Source organism: Oxyura jamaicensis, chromosome 1 (assembly GCF_011077185.1).
Source record: "Oxyura jamaicensis isolate SHBP4307 breed ruddy duck chromosome 1, BPBGC_Ojam_1.0, whole genome shotgun sequence".
In the NCBI taxonomy this organism is placed as follows: Eukaryota; Metazoa; Chordata; class Aves; order Anseriformes; family Anatidae; genus Oxyura; species Oxyura jamaicensis.
Genome location: NC_048893.1, coordinates 200,312,260 through 200,327,092, shown reverse-complemented (window position 1 = coordinate 200,327,092; position 14,833 = coordinate 200,312,260).

Genomic DNA, 14,833 nt, shown 5'->3' with positions numbered 1-14,833 from the left:
TATCCAGATCCTCCTGCAGAGCCTTCCTACCCTCGAGCAGATCGACATTCATATCCCCAAAGGGATGATTTTCTCTAATAACTGCTAAGTGCCCTCAAAGTGGGTGCCTCAGCAATGACCACCTAGTTAAGCTCCAGATACTAAATGTAGATCTCTGTATGTATGTTATGTGTCTAAAACCCCATTATAGTCCATGTGGGCGCGGGGGGGGGGGGGGGATTTATCTGCCTGGGGATAAATGCAAACTGCTAATTGAATAGGTGTCCAGGAAATCTATATGAAGCTGTCAGAAATAACAAAATAACAGAGACCAGGGGACATTACATTTTGTGGAGTGGCAGCTTCATGCCAGATGGAGCAATCTAGCTGGCACCAGGCACCTGCATTTGGTCAACTTCATTAATCACACAGAGGAGCATAGAAGGTAATCCAGCTCAGTTTATAGAAAATATTTGTTGGGAAAGTCACACCATAAACATATGTGTCTAGTAATTTTGAAATACCTCATGATTAGTTGCCATTCTCTTCTAATTCCTGTGCCTGTGCCAGCTCCTTGTGGATGCCTAGCATCTTAGGGCATTATGAGCACTCTTACCTTGGGAAAACAAGCCCCACAATGGACTATTATTAAATTTAGATGTTTTAATCTTAAATTGAATCTCACCCCTAAAAATAGATAAGATTAATATTGCTTTCTAACATCTTTCTCCCTCATTCCACTCTTCTGTAAAGGACATAGACTCTTCTGTAATGGACATAGTGATACCAAGCACTTTGATATCAGAATTTTTTCTTATGTTATAATATTTTTATAAATCAGTTAAAATAATTTCAATAAATCTATACATAAAAGGGATTTCTGCTAACTGAAAAACCCATCCAGTAATTGTAAAGTGCTTTGAAATCCTTCAGTAATGATCACTATAACACTGCAAAGCGGTATCTTCTAACAGATTTTTCTTAATTATATACTAAAACTACATTTTGATCTTTCCCCAAACAAAATTTCATGCAAAGTTTAACAGTTTAACTGACTTTGCATGTTAATAAAATAAATATACTCTGTTCCCCAAGACAAAGAAAAGTCCTCATTTCCTTGAATTTGCTTGTTCTATGCATTTTCAGTGGCAATTGCTGTGACAATTACCTGCGATAACATCTGAAGACATTTTTGAAACAATATATCCTAACAGAGCCGCATGTATCACTTACACTTAATGGACATGATGCCACTTACCTAGATGCAGGGAGTGATGATATAGTGTGGTTAAGCCATCTGAGATATTTTAAAACTTCAGTAGAGTTGTATTACACATGTAAGCTTATATATAAATATAAATATAAATATAAATATAAATATATACATTCTAAAGCACTAAAAAGAAAGTCATATTTAAGTTTGCTATTTAGTTGTCAAAATATGTCCTTCTGATTGTACTAGCAGTCAACAGAATGGACATTTCATGCATATCATGCATCAAAAATAAAATATATCACAGACCTACAGTATAGGCACATTTCCTCTGGGAACAACGTGAGTGTTATTTAACAGTAGCTCAGTTAATGACTTCTGTCATTGTGCAAATCAATGAGGCTTCTACAATGGTTAATTTTATTTATTTTCCTTTTTGAACTGAACATGAGCAAATACAATTGTATTGTTTAATTAAACCAATTTTAATTATATTTTGCATTCATAAATACAATATTTTTGTACTACGATGTACAGCCTTAAACAGGCATAAATAACTTAATAAGGTAGCAGGTATCATGACCATTTCTCTGTTCTTTTAGCAGTTTCCAAAGAAAGCTATTTTATTTTCCAATGGAGCTGAAGACCTTTTGAATGTAAAGGCCTTCCAGTCAGCACTGAACTTTTATTTCAATAGGAAAATAACTGCTGGTAATAGTAGTGAAATTATGTTTGCCAAGAGTGAATTTATTTCTTAGCAAGGGGGTAAGTCATTACAGAAATAATAGAACCTATATAATGGATCCTAGGCACTTGGGCTAAAATTCTATGGAAACTTAAATTGACAAAACAACATGGCAAGATCTTAATTCCGCAATACTTTCCTAAAAGCATATCGGAAAATACAGAACACTATTTCGTTATAGTATTACAAAGCAAACATAAGCATCTTCACTGAAGAATCAGAATATATTATTTCCCCTCTTTATTTTTACTTACAACTGTTCTATTGCATTTTTAAGCAGGCTGTGCTTTCCTTAATGGAAGTAACACTTTTCTGATTGTATGCTTTCAAAAACTGGTCCAGCCCTGCTGTTACCTCCTAGATCAATATTAACTCAGACAAGTCTCTAGTAGTACCGTTCTAATCTCTCAATTATAACCACCATATCGGTGTGTATGTTTGTTTTTTCTTCAGTTTCAATGGGCTTTGTAATGCTTAAATAATAAATAAATAATAAAAAAAAGTTTAAAATCTGTTGGAATAGGAGATTGAAAGAAAATAAAGTAACATATTTATTTATAAAGTTATTTTTTTAAAGGTAAGAAAAATCTAGTGCAATGAAAAGGTTAAAAATAAATGGTTAAAAATGATTGAATAAACACTGGCAAATATTTCTCACTTATGCTTCTTACTGTCTCACTGCCCTTTGTAGTGATGCCCTCCTCAGCTGAGAACTGCTGTGGTCTTCAAGTTCGGTTAAAAAGCCAACTTTGGCTTTTTTGGCAGAACAAACACTGACTTTGTTCTTTTTGTTATGAACACTGTTTTCACTTTAACTTTCATAAATTGACTGTAATGTTGCAAGTGAGATTGCAGATATGGTCATGTAAAATAATAACAAAACAAAACAAAGTCCCCACATCACTAGTCCAATTTGTTCACCCTGCACCTACTGTTTATATATCATGTTACCTGTGTTACTGGACTTTGGATTTTACAATCATTTCTATATCTAATTTTCACTTCCATGGTGAGGTGCTAGTCATTCAGTTGTTCATGGACTGATGCTGTCTCCCAAAGCCCCAAAAGTAGAACACAGGTTTTAAAGTAACATCAGTTACAAAAGACATGATGAATCTCCAAATGTAAAAAGCTTTGTAAAAGTAAGCCTCACAAATGTTCATTAGTATAAAATGTTGGTCACATTGAAATACAAAGGACTTTATAATTGCTTTTCTACTGAGTTAACTGGGGTCAGAATCTTGACGTTGGTTTAAGCTTTTCAGTAGCATCAGTTACTTGCATTGAACACTTCTGATAACACTCATGTCAAATGTTATTTTCTGTTAGAGTGAACATCATATCTGGAAGAAAATGTAAGACATAAAAATAAATGTGTTGCAAATGTGCAATAAAATCTGAATTCTGTAGTGCCTGGATTTTAGAGAATTAATTATATATTCATCTTGAAGTTGACTTGATTTTTTACTTGCAACTGCTATGGCTCCACTGGTGAAGTGCAATTCATCTGGCTTGAGCTTCTCTTTTGAGGCTTGGGCTTCAAAATATTGGAATCTGTAAAAGCATTCTGGGGAAGGATTGCTACCTGTTTACAGTATTTTTACAATTCTTCCCTACTTACTCACTTTTGATCATAGTTTGAAATGGGATATTGGCAGACTTCTGATCTAACCTAGGAAGGTTGTTCTGGGGAGAAACAAAAAGACCATCTCATTTCCCTGAAGCAAGCTTCATTTTCAAATTATTTAAAAGAAATTATTAACTGATAGCATTGTGGCAGTATTCGTCCTACTGTTCTTTATATGTCAAATTAAGTGCAACTTCTTCTGACAGCCCTGCAGAGCATTCTTCTATTTCTATGATTCATTCCTGAAAAATAATATTGCTACCTAGGGTTACTTCTTCAACCTATGTAAGTTGTCATGGCTCAGTTGGAAATTAGTAAAACTATAGTAATTAATACCTGTGGTCTCTGTGGTCTCTGGAGAGTGACAAAAAATAAAATAAAATAAAATAAAATAAAATAAAATAAAATAAAAATAAAAATAAAAAAGAGAAAGAGAAAAAGAGAAAAAAGAAAGAGAAAGTTTTACTTTTATTCACATCTAATTTAGATTCTGTTTAGGTCTTGGCCAAGTTCTCTCCTATCATTTTTTCTCTGAAATCAATGGAGTTATGCCAGAAGGGAATTTGACCTGTTATTTTTGGGCCAATGTTTCTTACTTTAAAACAGAACAATACTCCTCACAATTGAAGCAACACTGGAAGGCTTTTGTGTTTATGGTAAATTCCAAGCTGGAAATTATTATTATTATTATTATTTTCAGAGGAATCAAATCAGGACCGCTTATGGTTATAATGCAGACCAGTTACCCCGCTTTCCTGTGTCTTGCTCTAAGCAAAGTTTTGTAGAGGGAAATCTTTCAAGGTGTCTCCTTGACCATCAAGAAGACTTTGCCAGGGATTTAGTTCTCATTCTGAGAATAAAATAAAGGATGCCAGAAGCCAGCTGCCTCCAGCATTGCTACACACGTTCTTGCTCTGACAATTACCGTTCTCTTGTGGTAGTCGTTGGTGTTTCCTTTGGATTTAGGCATTTATTTAGTTCACTGAGCAGAAGCTCTATAAAGATACTGTTGAGTGCATGAAAAAAGTCTGAAAAGGCAAAGAAAACTCAGACACCAACACTGGCCAGCCAGTGACAAGACATTAAGTGCCAGCAAGACACATTATGTGAAGGCTCTGAAGTTTGTTAGAAGCTCAAGGTAAAATGTGAGATAGAGTATGCATCAATAAACTGACACATTACTGACTCGTATAGAATGAATTTATATATATATATATATATAAGTAAAAAAACAAACAAACAAACAAAAAAAAAACTTCTAAACTATGTCATAAACTACAAGGAGACATTTTAAGAGCCAAATATGTCCATTATGTCAAAAGTTAATTTTAAAAACAACAACATCAACAAAAAACTAATTGTACTGAATATTATTATAGTAAAAAAATAAATAAAAAAGAGAGAGAGAAAACAAAAGGCAAATGTGGTCAGAGATCTAAACCATTTTTTAGTCAGTGATTCATGCTGAAATCTTAATTCAAATTTGAATTTCAGATCCACAAGCATCTTATCTTTATCAAGATTTCCAGATCTTCCCTGAACATGTGATATTGAAGTACTTTGACAAACTACTTTTTACCATGCTTTGCTCCTAATTAGGTTGCTAATGATTCAGAATAATACAATTTCATGGTAAAGGAGGTATTACTACAGATGTTATTGGCATGTCTTTTATGTCCAACTCTTTGTTGCTTTGATAGAGTATTATTTAAAAGGAGAATAAAAAGTTAATTGTTAGTTGTTAGTTTAACCTACAAACCTACAGAACAGCCATAGAACAATCTGGATGGCTGCGTAATCTGTGTAATGTTTTACATAGAGGAGAGAAGTTATTTAAAGAGACTTGATAGAGGCTATAAATTTATGGAAGTATTGTAAAATCTCATCGTATCCTTTAAAAACGGCTGGTACCACAACACTGGGAAAACAAAACAAAACAAAAAACATATATAAATGTATTCTTTTTCAGGCTAAGAATGCAAAGAGAGTTTGGATGGAGGAAAGAAGTTATGTATCTACTGAGCAGTAGTGAACAAGACAAAAGCAAACTGAATTTCAGAGTATTCCCTCAATACAAATTAGTAAATAAATTGCAGTTGATTTTTGGAATAAATATCCCTAAATATCAGTGTTTTATAATATATTGCAAATACATTACAACATAGTATTTTTTTTTTTTTTTGTAGGATTTCAGTTATTAGTAACTGCATCAAAGAAAAGAAAGTGATAAAGTAGAAAATGAGAGGCAAAAACTCTTTTAACTTCTCAAAAGTACATAAGTAACACCTAATATTTACCTTGTCTAAACAAAAATCCATGCTGCAAAAAATGGTTAGGAAAAATTAGTTGCTCAAGCAAAATATCTACTTGTCTAGTTTTTGTTGAGGGGATTGACACAATAATAATAGGCAGCATTTGGTCTACTGTCTTAATAATTATATTAAACCAGACTAGTTTATTTTCCTATCACAGGAGTAAGTAGGATTTTACAAAACGGTATTTTTAAAGGGGAGTTGCATTTTGATTACTGCTTTTGTTTTATAGACTAAACAAATAAAGATACTATGACAGACAGTTGGAGGGGGAGTGTTGTAAAATTTTTGACCCTTCGTGTGTACATCCATTTAGTTTGTTCAGTGTATACTTGGTGAGCAAGCAGTTTGCTTTATGAATAATGGACAATGGATGTCTCTTTTCTATGTTCACAAACATGTCTTTTATTCCTTGGTAGTGCCTCACTTTTAAGGGAGTGTAGCAATTACCTTCGACCCTGAAAGTCTGACAGAGTAAATCCTGACTGAAACCACTACCCAAGAGACCAGTAAAAATTGGTCATCTACCACATATGACCTTTAAATAAATCCATATGTGACTGTGGCAGAAATCTTCAGACCTATTTAAAAGTAATTGTTTAAGACAGGATTACCTTCCAGAGACAGGACAAGATATGAGTATTGTGTTCTGACAAAGTATATCTTTGTTTAAAATGCTAATAATGTCAACAAAGTATTCTTTAAGAGCTGTTCTTTATTGGCAATGCAAACATCTTTTCTCAGTTTGGGACTTGCAGACAGCGACACAAAGGGCATTATTGTGCTGCCATTACTGATGATGCTATCAGTTTTTCAGGTAGACTTAAAACAGAATTGTAGCTTGTTTCTGGGACCAGTCTTCCTGTAGTCTGGCAAGAAGCAGATGGGTTGTTAAAAGTTCAAAGGAGTATATTTACATTGCAGTGAAAAGAAAATTAAAGAATAACTATGAGTTATATAGCTTCTTATTTGTGTCAGGACCATGCTAAGAACTTGATCTGGAAAACTCCAAGAATCTATCTAACAACAAAAAATATTGTGGGAATGACACAGATTTAAAAAAAAAAAAAAAAAAAAAAAAAAAAAAAAAGAGAGAGAGAGAGAAAAGAGAGAGAGAGAGAAGGAAAAAAGAGAACAAGTAGGAAATTTTCATTCAAGTTCGAAGCTGTGAGTTCAAAGGTGGGTACAGTTTGGTTGTAACACAGTGAAGAAAAAAGAAGAAAGGCAGTGAAGAATATTGGTTAAATAAAGCAGGAGAGCATTTCCACCCCTGTTTTGTGACAACAAATCTGAAATAAAAAATAAAAAGTTAATTGAATGGTTCTCTTAAGAACGAAGGTGGCTCCTACCATGAGAAGAAACACATTATCAGGAGTGTTTTGTAAAGGTGAGATGGGAAGGTACCTTCACATGGCTACACTAAAGTTTTATAAAAGTGGCAGTGGAAAAGAGATTCTGCTATTGATGAAATCTTTCAACAGTGAAAGGTGAGATAATGGGCAGACTTTTTTTTTTTTTTTTTTTTTTTTTTTTAGTGCTGTAGTTCTAACAGTGCAAATTTTCTGAAAAGCACACTGGTTTTATACTTGCAAGTAGTGCTTTTAAACCTACAGACTGCTCCATGGGTTAATCTCAAAACAAGAGGGGAAATAAAATATGCTTTATAACCACTGCTTTGTCCATTCTTTTGATTTCATAGAATCATAAAACCATGGAATGGTTTGAGTTGGAAGGGACCTTAAAGATCATCTAATTCCGACCCACTTGCCATTGGCAGGGATGCCTTCCTCTAGATCACCTTGCTCAAAGCCTCATCTAACCTGGCCTTAAACACTTCCAGAAATTTATTAAATTAGTTCATCCTTTTTAAGCAAAGAAACACAACCTGGGAAATTTCATGTTTATTCTTCTTATTATTATTATTAAAAAAAAAAAAAAAAAAAAAAAAAAAAACTTAGTCACCAAGTGTAACCATGCACTAATTTGTTGCATTATATTTAAATCTCAAACAATATCAGGGGAATTAATGGCTAAAGATATCATAAAGCTTACACTGCATACATTATGGATGTAAGAGGATTATTCTGATCAAACAGATGGAAATGCATATTTCATCACACTACTACAGCACTACAGCCTTAATTCTGTCCCAAAATAAATAACTTTTTTCCATCAGTGTTTTCAGAATGTAAACAGAGCATAGCACACAACCCTGTTGAAAAGGAAACAGTTGCGGCTGAGATTTTTTAAAAGCAGACAATAGATTTGAACAACTGTTTGATTCCCTGAGCTTTGTAAATTTATTCCTAAAACTCTAATCTTTGTATACAGCTAACATGTCTAGAAGAAGAGGTAGCTCTGAAAATTATCAGTTCAGAGCACTGCTTTCTACTTAACATCTTCAAGCTCTCTTCAGCTGTGCTTGGCAGTTTGTACACATTGATATTGTACCTTTTTATTTTTTTTTTTTATTTTTTTTTCTCCCTCAGAGAGAGATTTAATGTTCAAATGTGTAAGGAATACAGAAGATTCCCTGAAATAGGGCTGAGGTGCTTCTTCTGGTGACTCAAGGTAACCTGACTTTCACTTTTCCTCTTGGTAACTTGCTAGTTCTCTAACAAAGAGATCGAACATAAATAAATAAATAAATAAATAAATAAATAAATAAATAAATAAATAAATAAATAAAATATGTGAAGGAAAATCTACACTGGGAGAAGGCACCTAGCTAGCACAGCTAAAGCTATAGATACTATTTAAATAGTATATGAACTTACAAAAACACACAATGAAGCTTGGAGAGTCATTTTTAAATGTATAAAATAATCCCTATCCCATCTTCTAATAAATTAATGTACTTATGCCCAGGCTCATATCAAAATCAATAAAAAATATTTGCACTTTTTTTTTTTTTTTTTTTTTTTTTTTTTCCTAGTCTCATTATCCTCTGCACATTCTTGTCTTTTGGGCCAATCCAATGCCTACAACAGTCAATGAGAATGACTTTATAAGCTTATGGGGCTGCTGGGGTATCTTGGGTATTCAGTATGGGAAACCCATCTGACATAACTGAAAATAAATCTCTCCTGTCTCACTACCCCCAAGAACTAAAACTGATTATTTTCTTTTAAAGGTCTCTGTCACAGATTAATTATTTATTTTGTTCTCCCTATTTTTGCTTTTCAATTTAGAATTTGTCTTATATGTTGAAAATAAGTCACATTGAAATTTAGAGTTCCATGGGTGACCTCAACAATACTTACTGATTTCATTTTCTCTGCCACCATTTAAAAAATCCATCTCTATTCTTCTATAATTGTTTATATCTTCTTTCCCTCCATCCCCACCCCCCAAATAAATAATATTTAAGATTATGAAGAGAAGAGAATCATTCTGTATTGAAGACCTTTCCTCATTAATGGTTTCATAAATTGTGAATTTGTTTACTATGTTTTCCATTATTGTTAAAGAGAGCTTCATTTAGACTAGATACTCTGTTTTCTGATACCGCTTAAATGCCAGTATATCAGAACTGTTATCTTACTCCCAGCATTATTCACAAAAGCTTGGAAAAGGATCCAGAAACACGACTGGCCTATCTTCTAAATTTAATGAAGTAGCTGGTATTATTCAACCTTTCTGGTTGAAAGTCAGAACTTCCAAACTAGTAACATAAAGTTAATCATCTGACATGTGGCTATGGAACAGATTTGGCTAAATCTCAGATCAAATCCAGTAATAGCTTTTTGAATATTCAGGTCCAACTAATAAATAAATAAATAAATAATTTTAAAAAGTCATTATATTATCAAACTTTCTGCTTCCTGGTTCCTGTGGGTTTTGAAAACCATTCATAGAGCAAATGAAAGAGAAAGGCATGCACTGAAGTTCTTCTGCCTCTTTTGGAAAAGCATAACTTTATAATTTTCTGTAATGAAGGAATAATATTCTGTACACAGCAGTCTAATTAACAACTTAGAAAACCACTTTGCCAATACTTCTTCATAAACATGTGGGTGAGGATAAGAATGAGGCAGGGGAGACAAAAGTCAGTACAAGAATTAACATTCAAAAAGGCAATAATTTTATGCAACACTAAAATATGCAACACTAAAGTAATTATTATATGTGATACTGAAGAATGTGGATGGATTTAATTAGATATCTTTTAATAGTACAGGAATAATAAGTTCTTAAGTTATTGCAGCTAGCTGAATTGATGAATAAGAACAAAGTCCAGTTTTCTTAGGGAAACTATCAACATAGTGGATCAGATGAACAATTTATCTAATGCAGTACCTTGCCTCTGGCCATGGCCACTGACAGCTAGCTAGTTCAGAAGCAAGTACCAAATCACCATAACAGGCAATTTTGTATTTCTAGTTGAGGACATATATCAAGGAAGTTCACTGTTGTCTTGAAGATAAGGCTTAAATCTTTATCCTACTCAGTGTAAGTGCATCTTTTTCTCCTCTTGTCCTTTCAGAATTAGGTTACACTTCAAGTGACAGTTTTGCTGTGTGGAGGGTAGTGTTACAGACTGGTTCATAACGAAACAATTAAATAGATCTTAAAAAGAATTTGGAGAAATATATGTTCACTGATTCCTTTTGCTGTTGACCAGTTAGCCAAAAGCCAGAGCATTGTTTTCTATTCATTAAGTATTCAAAGTGTTCCCCCCCCCCAAAAAAAAAAAAAATATATATATATATATATTGCTCTCTGGCCATACATGCCCTTGCAGTATGACTTAGAGGGACTGTCCTTAAAGACCAACACCCGTAGTTTTGTATTTGTTCTCAGTACTGAAACACCAAGTATCCTGCGAGGTAAGAGAAGTAAAAATGCCTAAAAATGCTTTAAAATGCCTCCTCAATCTCAACAGAAATTCAAGCCCTCTACAGAAGGATTCCTTAAAAAAGAGTTTATTCCAACCATTTCCCATTGGAGTTAGCAGTCATCCCTCCACAGAATGAAACTCCAGATATTTTTCTCCATCTGTTCCATTACCATTTTGCAATCCTTCATTTGTTATTATTTTCTGTATTTACTCACAGCAGTGCCTAAATTGTTTCGGTGCTCTGAGATCGATAACAAGGAGCCAGAGAAACCTTTGGGGATTTTCTCTCTCTCACTCTGAGACCCGGGAACTCTTCCACCAGAAACTGAACAATGGGAATTTTTAAGCTATTGTTCCCTCGTTTCTTTTATCAGCTTTCAGTTTCACAGGTATCCTCTACAGGGAGGAGAAAGGGGAGTTAAGAATCAGGAGGTGAAGAAACAGAAAAAATATTTGATAATTAGCCAGGACAGACAGGCAAGGGGTATGGTTATTGTGAGATAAATCATACCCCAGGGGCTTCATAAGGCTTCGTATATGCTTAATGTTTTTAATTCTCCTGGGCTGTAATTATCTCAGGATGGGTAAAAGAGCTATTTTTAGAAATGTCTTTTTTTTTTTTTTTTTTTTTTTTTGATTTATTGGCATTTAAGAGCTCAGACAACAGGCTCAGGGAGAGGGAGTTAGTGGCCCTTAAAGGTTGAGACACCTGCCAGTTTGCAGTAATAATCTGAAAGGAAGGCATCCTGGGAAGAAAACTCTCAATTTCCCCATCCCTGGAAGGCCGGCAGACCTTCTGAGACATTGATTTATGACTAGTAAGTAGCTCCAGTTTCCTTTTCTCTGTTCTGTGTGCTTTCTCCTTTTTTTTTTTTTTTTTTTTTTTTTTTTTTTTTTTTTCAACCAGCAGGCTCTTTAACACTTAGAGCCCATATTGTCCCAAGTGCCCTACCCAGAGGAATCCTTTGGCCCCTCCTCAGCAGTGGATCTCTGTTTCCCTGTCCTCATACCTCCCCAAACTGCTTCAGTGCATGCCTGCACTTTTTATCAAATCCTTTTCTGAGTATTTTACATCTGCTTTCTTGTTATTTGCATCCTTGTTGATTTCACCATCACCAGAACAATTTTTTTCTTTTACCATTTTCACGTTTGATACTAGCCTGGGGTTGAAGTTATAAGGAAAGGACATGATAAGGGACATTCAGCACAGAGAGCTGCTGAGACTGTAACGCATGCAAATATGAGCACCACTGCACTGCACAGCTCTCATCACACCTATGTCCTTAAACTGTCCTGCTGTTAAACAGCAGCCTGGGATTTGACATTTATTACGTAATGTATTTACTAAATTTCCCTTTATGACCTGGTGAAAAAGTAAAAATAAAAAAAATCATGGCATACACAAAAAATAAAATCCATACACAAAAATTAAAATAAAAATTAAAATAAAAATCCTGTACATTGTTAAGTGCTGAAATTACAGAGTAAAAGAACTAATTTTTTACCCAGCAAATTCATCTGCTGCTATCTGTCACTGTGTGTTGCAGAAAAGAGATCTCACTCTATTCCTAATTATACACAGTTGGTTGACTTAAGGTGCAGATTCCACAGCAGAAAAGAATATATGGTGTGTTATTCATTTGTTTCAGGTGCAATTAAGCTATTGTTCTGTCTGGGTTCCCTGCTGAGTACTTATTCAAGAGTGATCTTGAGCAAATCAGTCAGAGTCCTGATTCAACAAACATTCAAGTATGCTTAAGGAAGATCTAATCGCAGTTACGTGTTTTGCTGAAGTCATAATCCCAACAAAATTTAGTAATGCAGAATATTTTGAGTTTATTTCTCCATAAAGTCATTAAAAACACTGGAGGTATTCTGTATATGGTGACCAGAGTTTGAAATCTGCTTTGTGCCTTTCCATATACCAGAAAAAATCACAAGGCTGTATTTGTTAACACTATTATACTGGTGCTTATTCACATTTGCATGTGGATTGCTAAATATTCTCTTTCATCTTTTAATTCTTCTCTTCGTAAATCCTTTTGTTAACAATGAAAGCAATAAATAGTCCTTTCTAAAACTAAATTAATACATCAAAATGAAAAATACATGTAACAGTTATTCTTTCTTCTCTGTTACACTTCAATAATGGACATTTATATTTATATATATTTTTTTCAATTCTTGTAGTCAAAGTCAAGGTAGAAAGAGGTGCTCCATGGAATTCAGTGGCTGTAGTGTTTGGAAAGTTCAATCTCTTAGGAAAATAAAGATTTATCTCATCAGATAGAATAGAATCACAGAATCACAGAAGAGACCTCAAGATCATCGAGTCCAACCTCTAACCTAACACTAACAGTCCCCACTAAACCATATCCCTAAGCTCTACATCTAAACGTCTTTTGAAGACTTCCAGGGATGGTGACTCCACCACCTCCCTGGGCAGCCTGTTCCAATGCCTCACAACCCTTTCAGTAAAGAAGCTCTTCCTAACATCTAACCTAAAACTCCCCTGGCGCAACTTTAGCCCATTCCCCCTCGTCCTGTCACCAGGCACGTGGGAGAACAGGCCAACCCCCACCTCTCTACAGCCTCCTTTAAGGTATCTGTAGAGAGCGATAAGGTCGCCCCTGAGCCTCCTCTTCTCCAGGCTGAATAAGCCCAGCTCCTTCAGCCGCTCCTCGTAGGACTTGTTCTTCAGGCCCCTCACCAGCTTCGTCGCCCTTCTTTGGACCCGCTCAAGCACCTCGATGTCCTTCTTGTAGCGAGGGGCCCAAAACTGAACACAGTACTCGAGGTACGGCCTCACCAGAGCCGAGTACAGGGGGATGATCACCTCCCTAGCCCTGCTGGTCACACTATTTCTGATACAAGCCAGGATGCCATTGGCCTTCTTGGCCACCTGAGCACACTGCTGGCTCATATTCAGCCAATTGTCCACTATCACTCCCAGGTCCTTCTCCACCTGGCAGCTCTCCAACCACTCATCTCCCAGCCTGTAGCTCTGCTTGGGGTTATTACGCCCCAGGTGCAGGACCCGGCACTTGGCCTTGTTAAACTTCATGCAGTTGACCCCAGCCCATCGGTGCAGCCTCTCCAGATCCTCCTGCAGAGCCTTCCTACCCTCGAGCAGATCGACACTCGCACCTAACTTGGTGTCATCTGCAAACTTACTGAGGGTGCACTCAATGCCCTCGTCCAGATAGAATAGTAGAATGTTTCCTTCTTTTATGATATTGTTCTACATTTTTAGGCTGTTTCTAGGCTGTGGTAGCCTAATTTTAACTGGCAAACAAAGCCCATTTCATTATAATAATGTATATAAAGTTTGTCACATTGTTTTGATTAAAGAACTCATGTGAGTTCTTTTCTTCAGGCAGAAATCTACTGCAGTTATTGCTGTGAGAAGGAGATGATAAAAATGTTGGAGTCTTAATGACTCGCTGTATCATGGCTTGCATGTTGTGTAGCAGATCAGCTGAAGGCTTCCACGTGACGTGCCACTTCAGTCATATTGGAACAGCCCCTGGGAACCTACTTCAAAGGCATTTTCAAGTTTGACAAGCAGACCTTCATTGATCAGAATGTCAGTTATGGTTTCTCACATGTTTACATTAATTACCCTGTCCAGGAGAGTGTGGCAGAATGAAGGCTATCATGCTTGTTATTAGCTACTCAAGACCACAGAGAGAATCGTTTCAAGGATACCAACACAGCACACACAGCAGCTGTATGTCATGTTCTGATGTCCCACCTCATTACAATATTTCCCCTTTCAGAATAACAGGAGTTCTCAGTACTTATTAATGACATCTGCAGCCAGCCTCATGTACAAATAACAGATTTAACTCAGGCAGCTCAGAAGTGGAATTAACTCTATGAATTAAGAGGTCATGAGGGTAAAATCTGACACTGAAAGTTCTACCCACTGTAATGTACTGAGAAGAACTTACATTCTGACATAAAACCTTAAATTCAAAACCAGTTTCCTTTAAAGAGACGATGCTGACAGTTTGTTGCTTTATTCTATCTCCACTATCTAACAATATATCAGTTCTTATGATGTTTCTCTCTTAAAAGAATAGAGGAAAAATAAATCTAATAATGCATTTAGCTA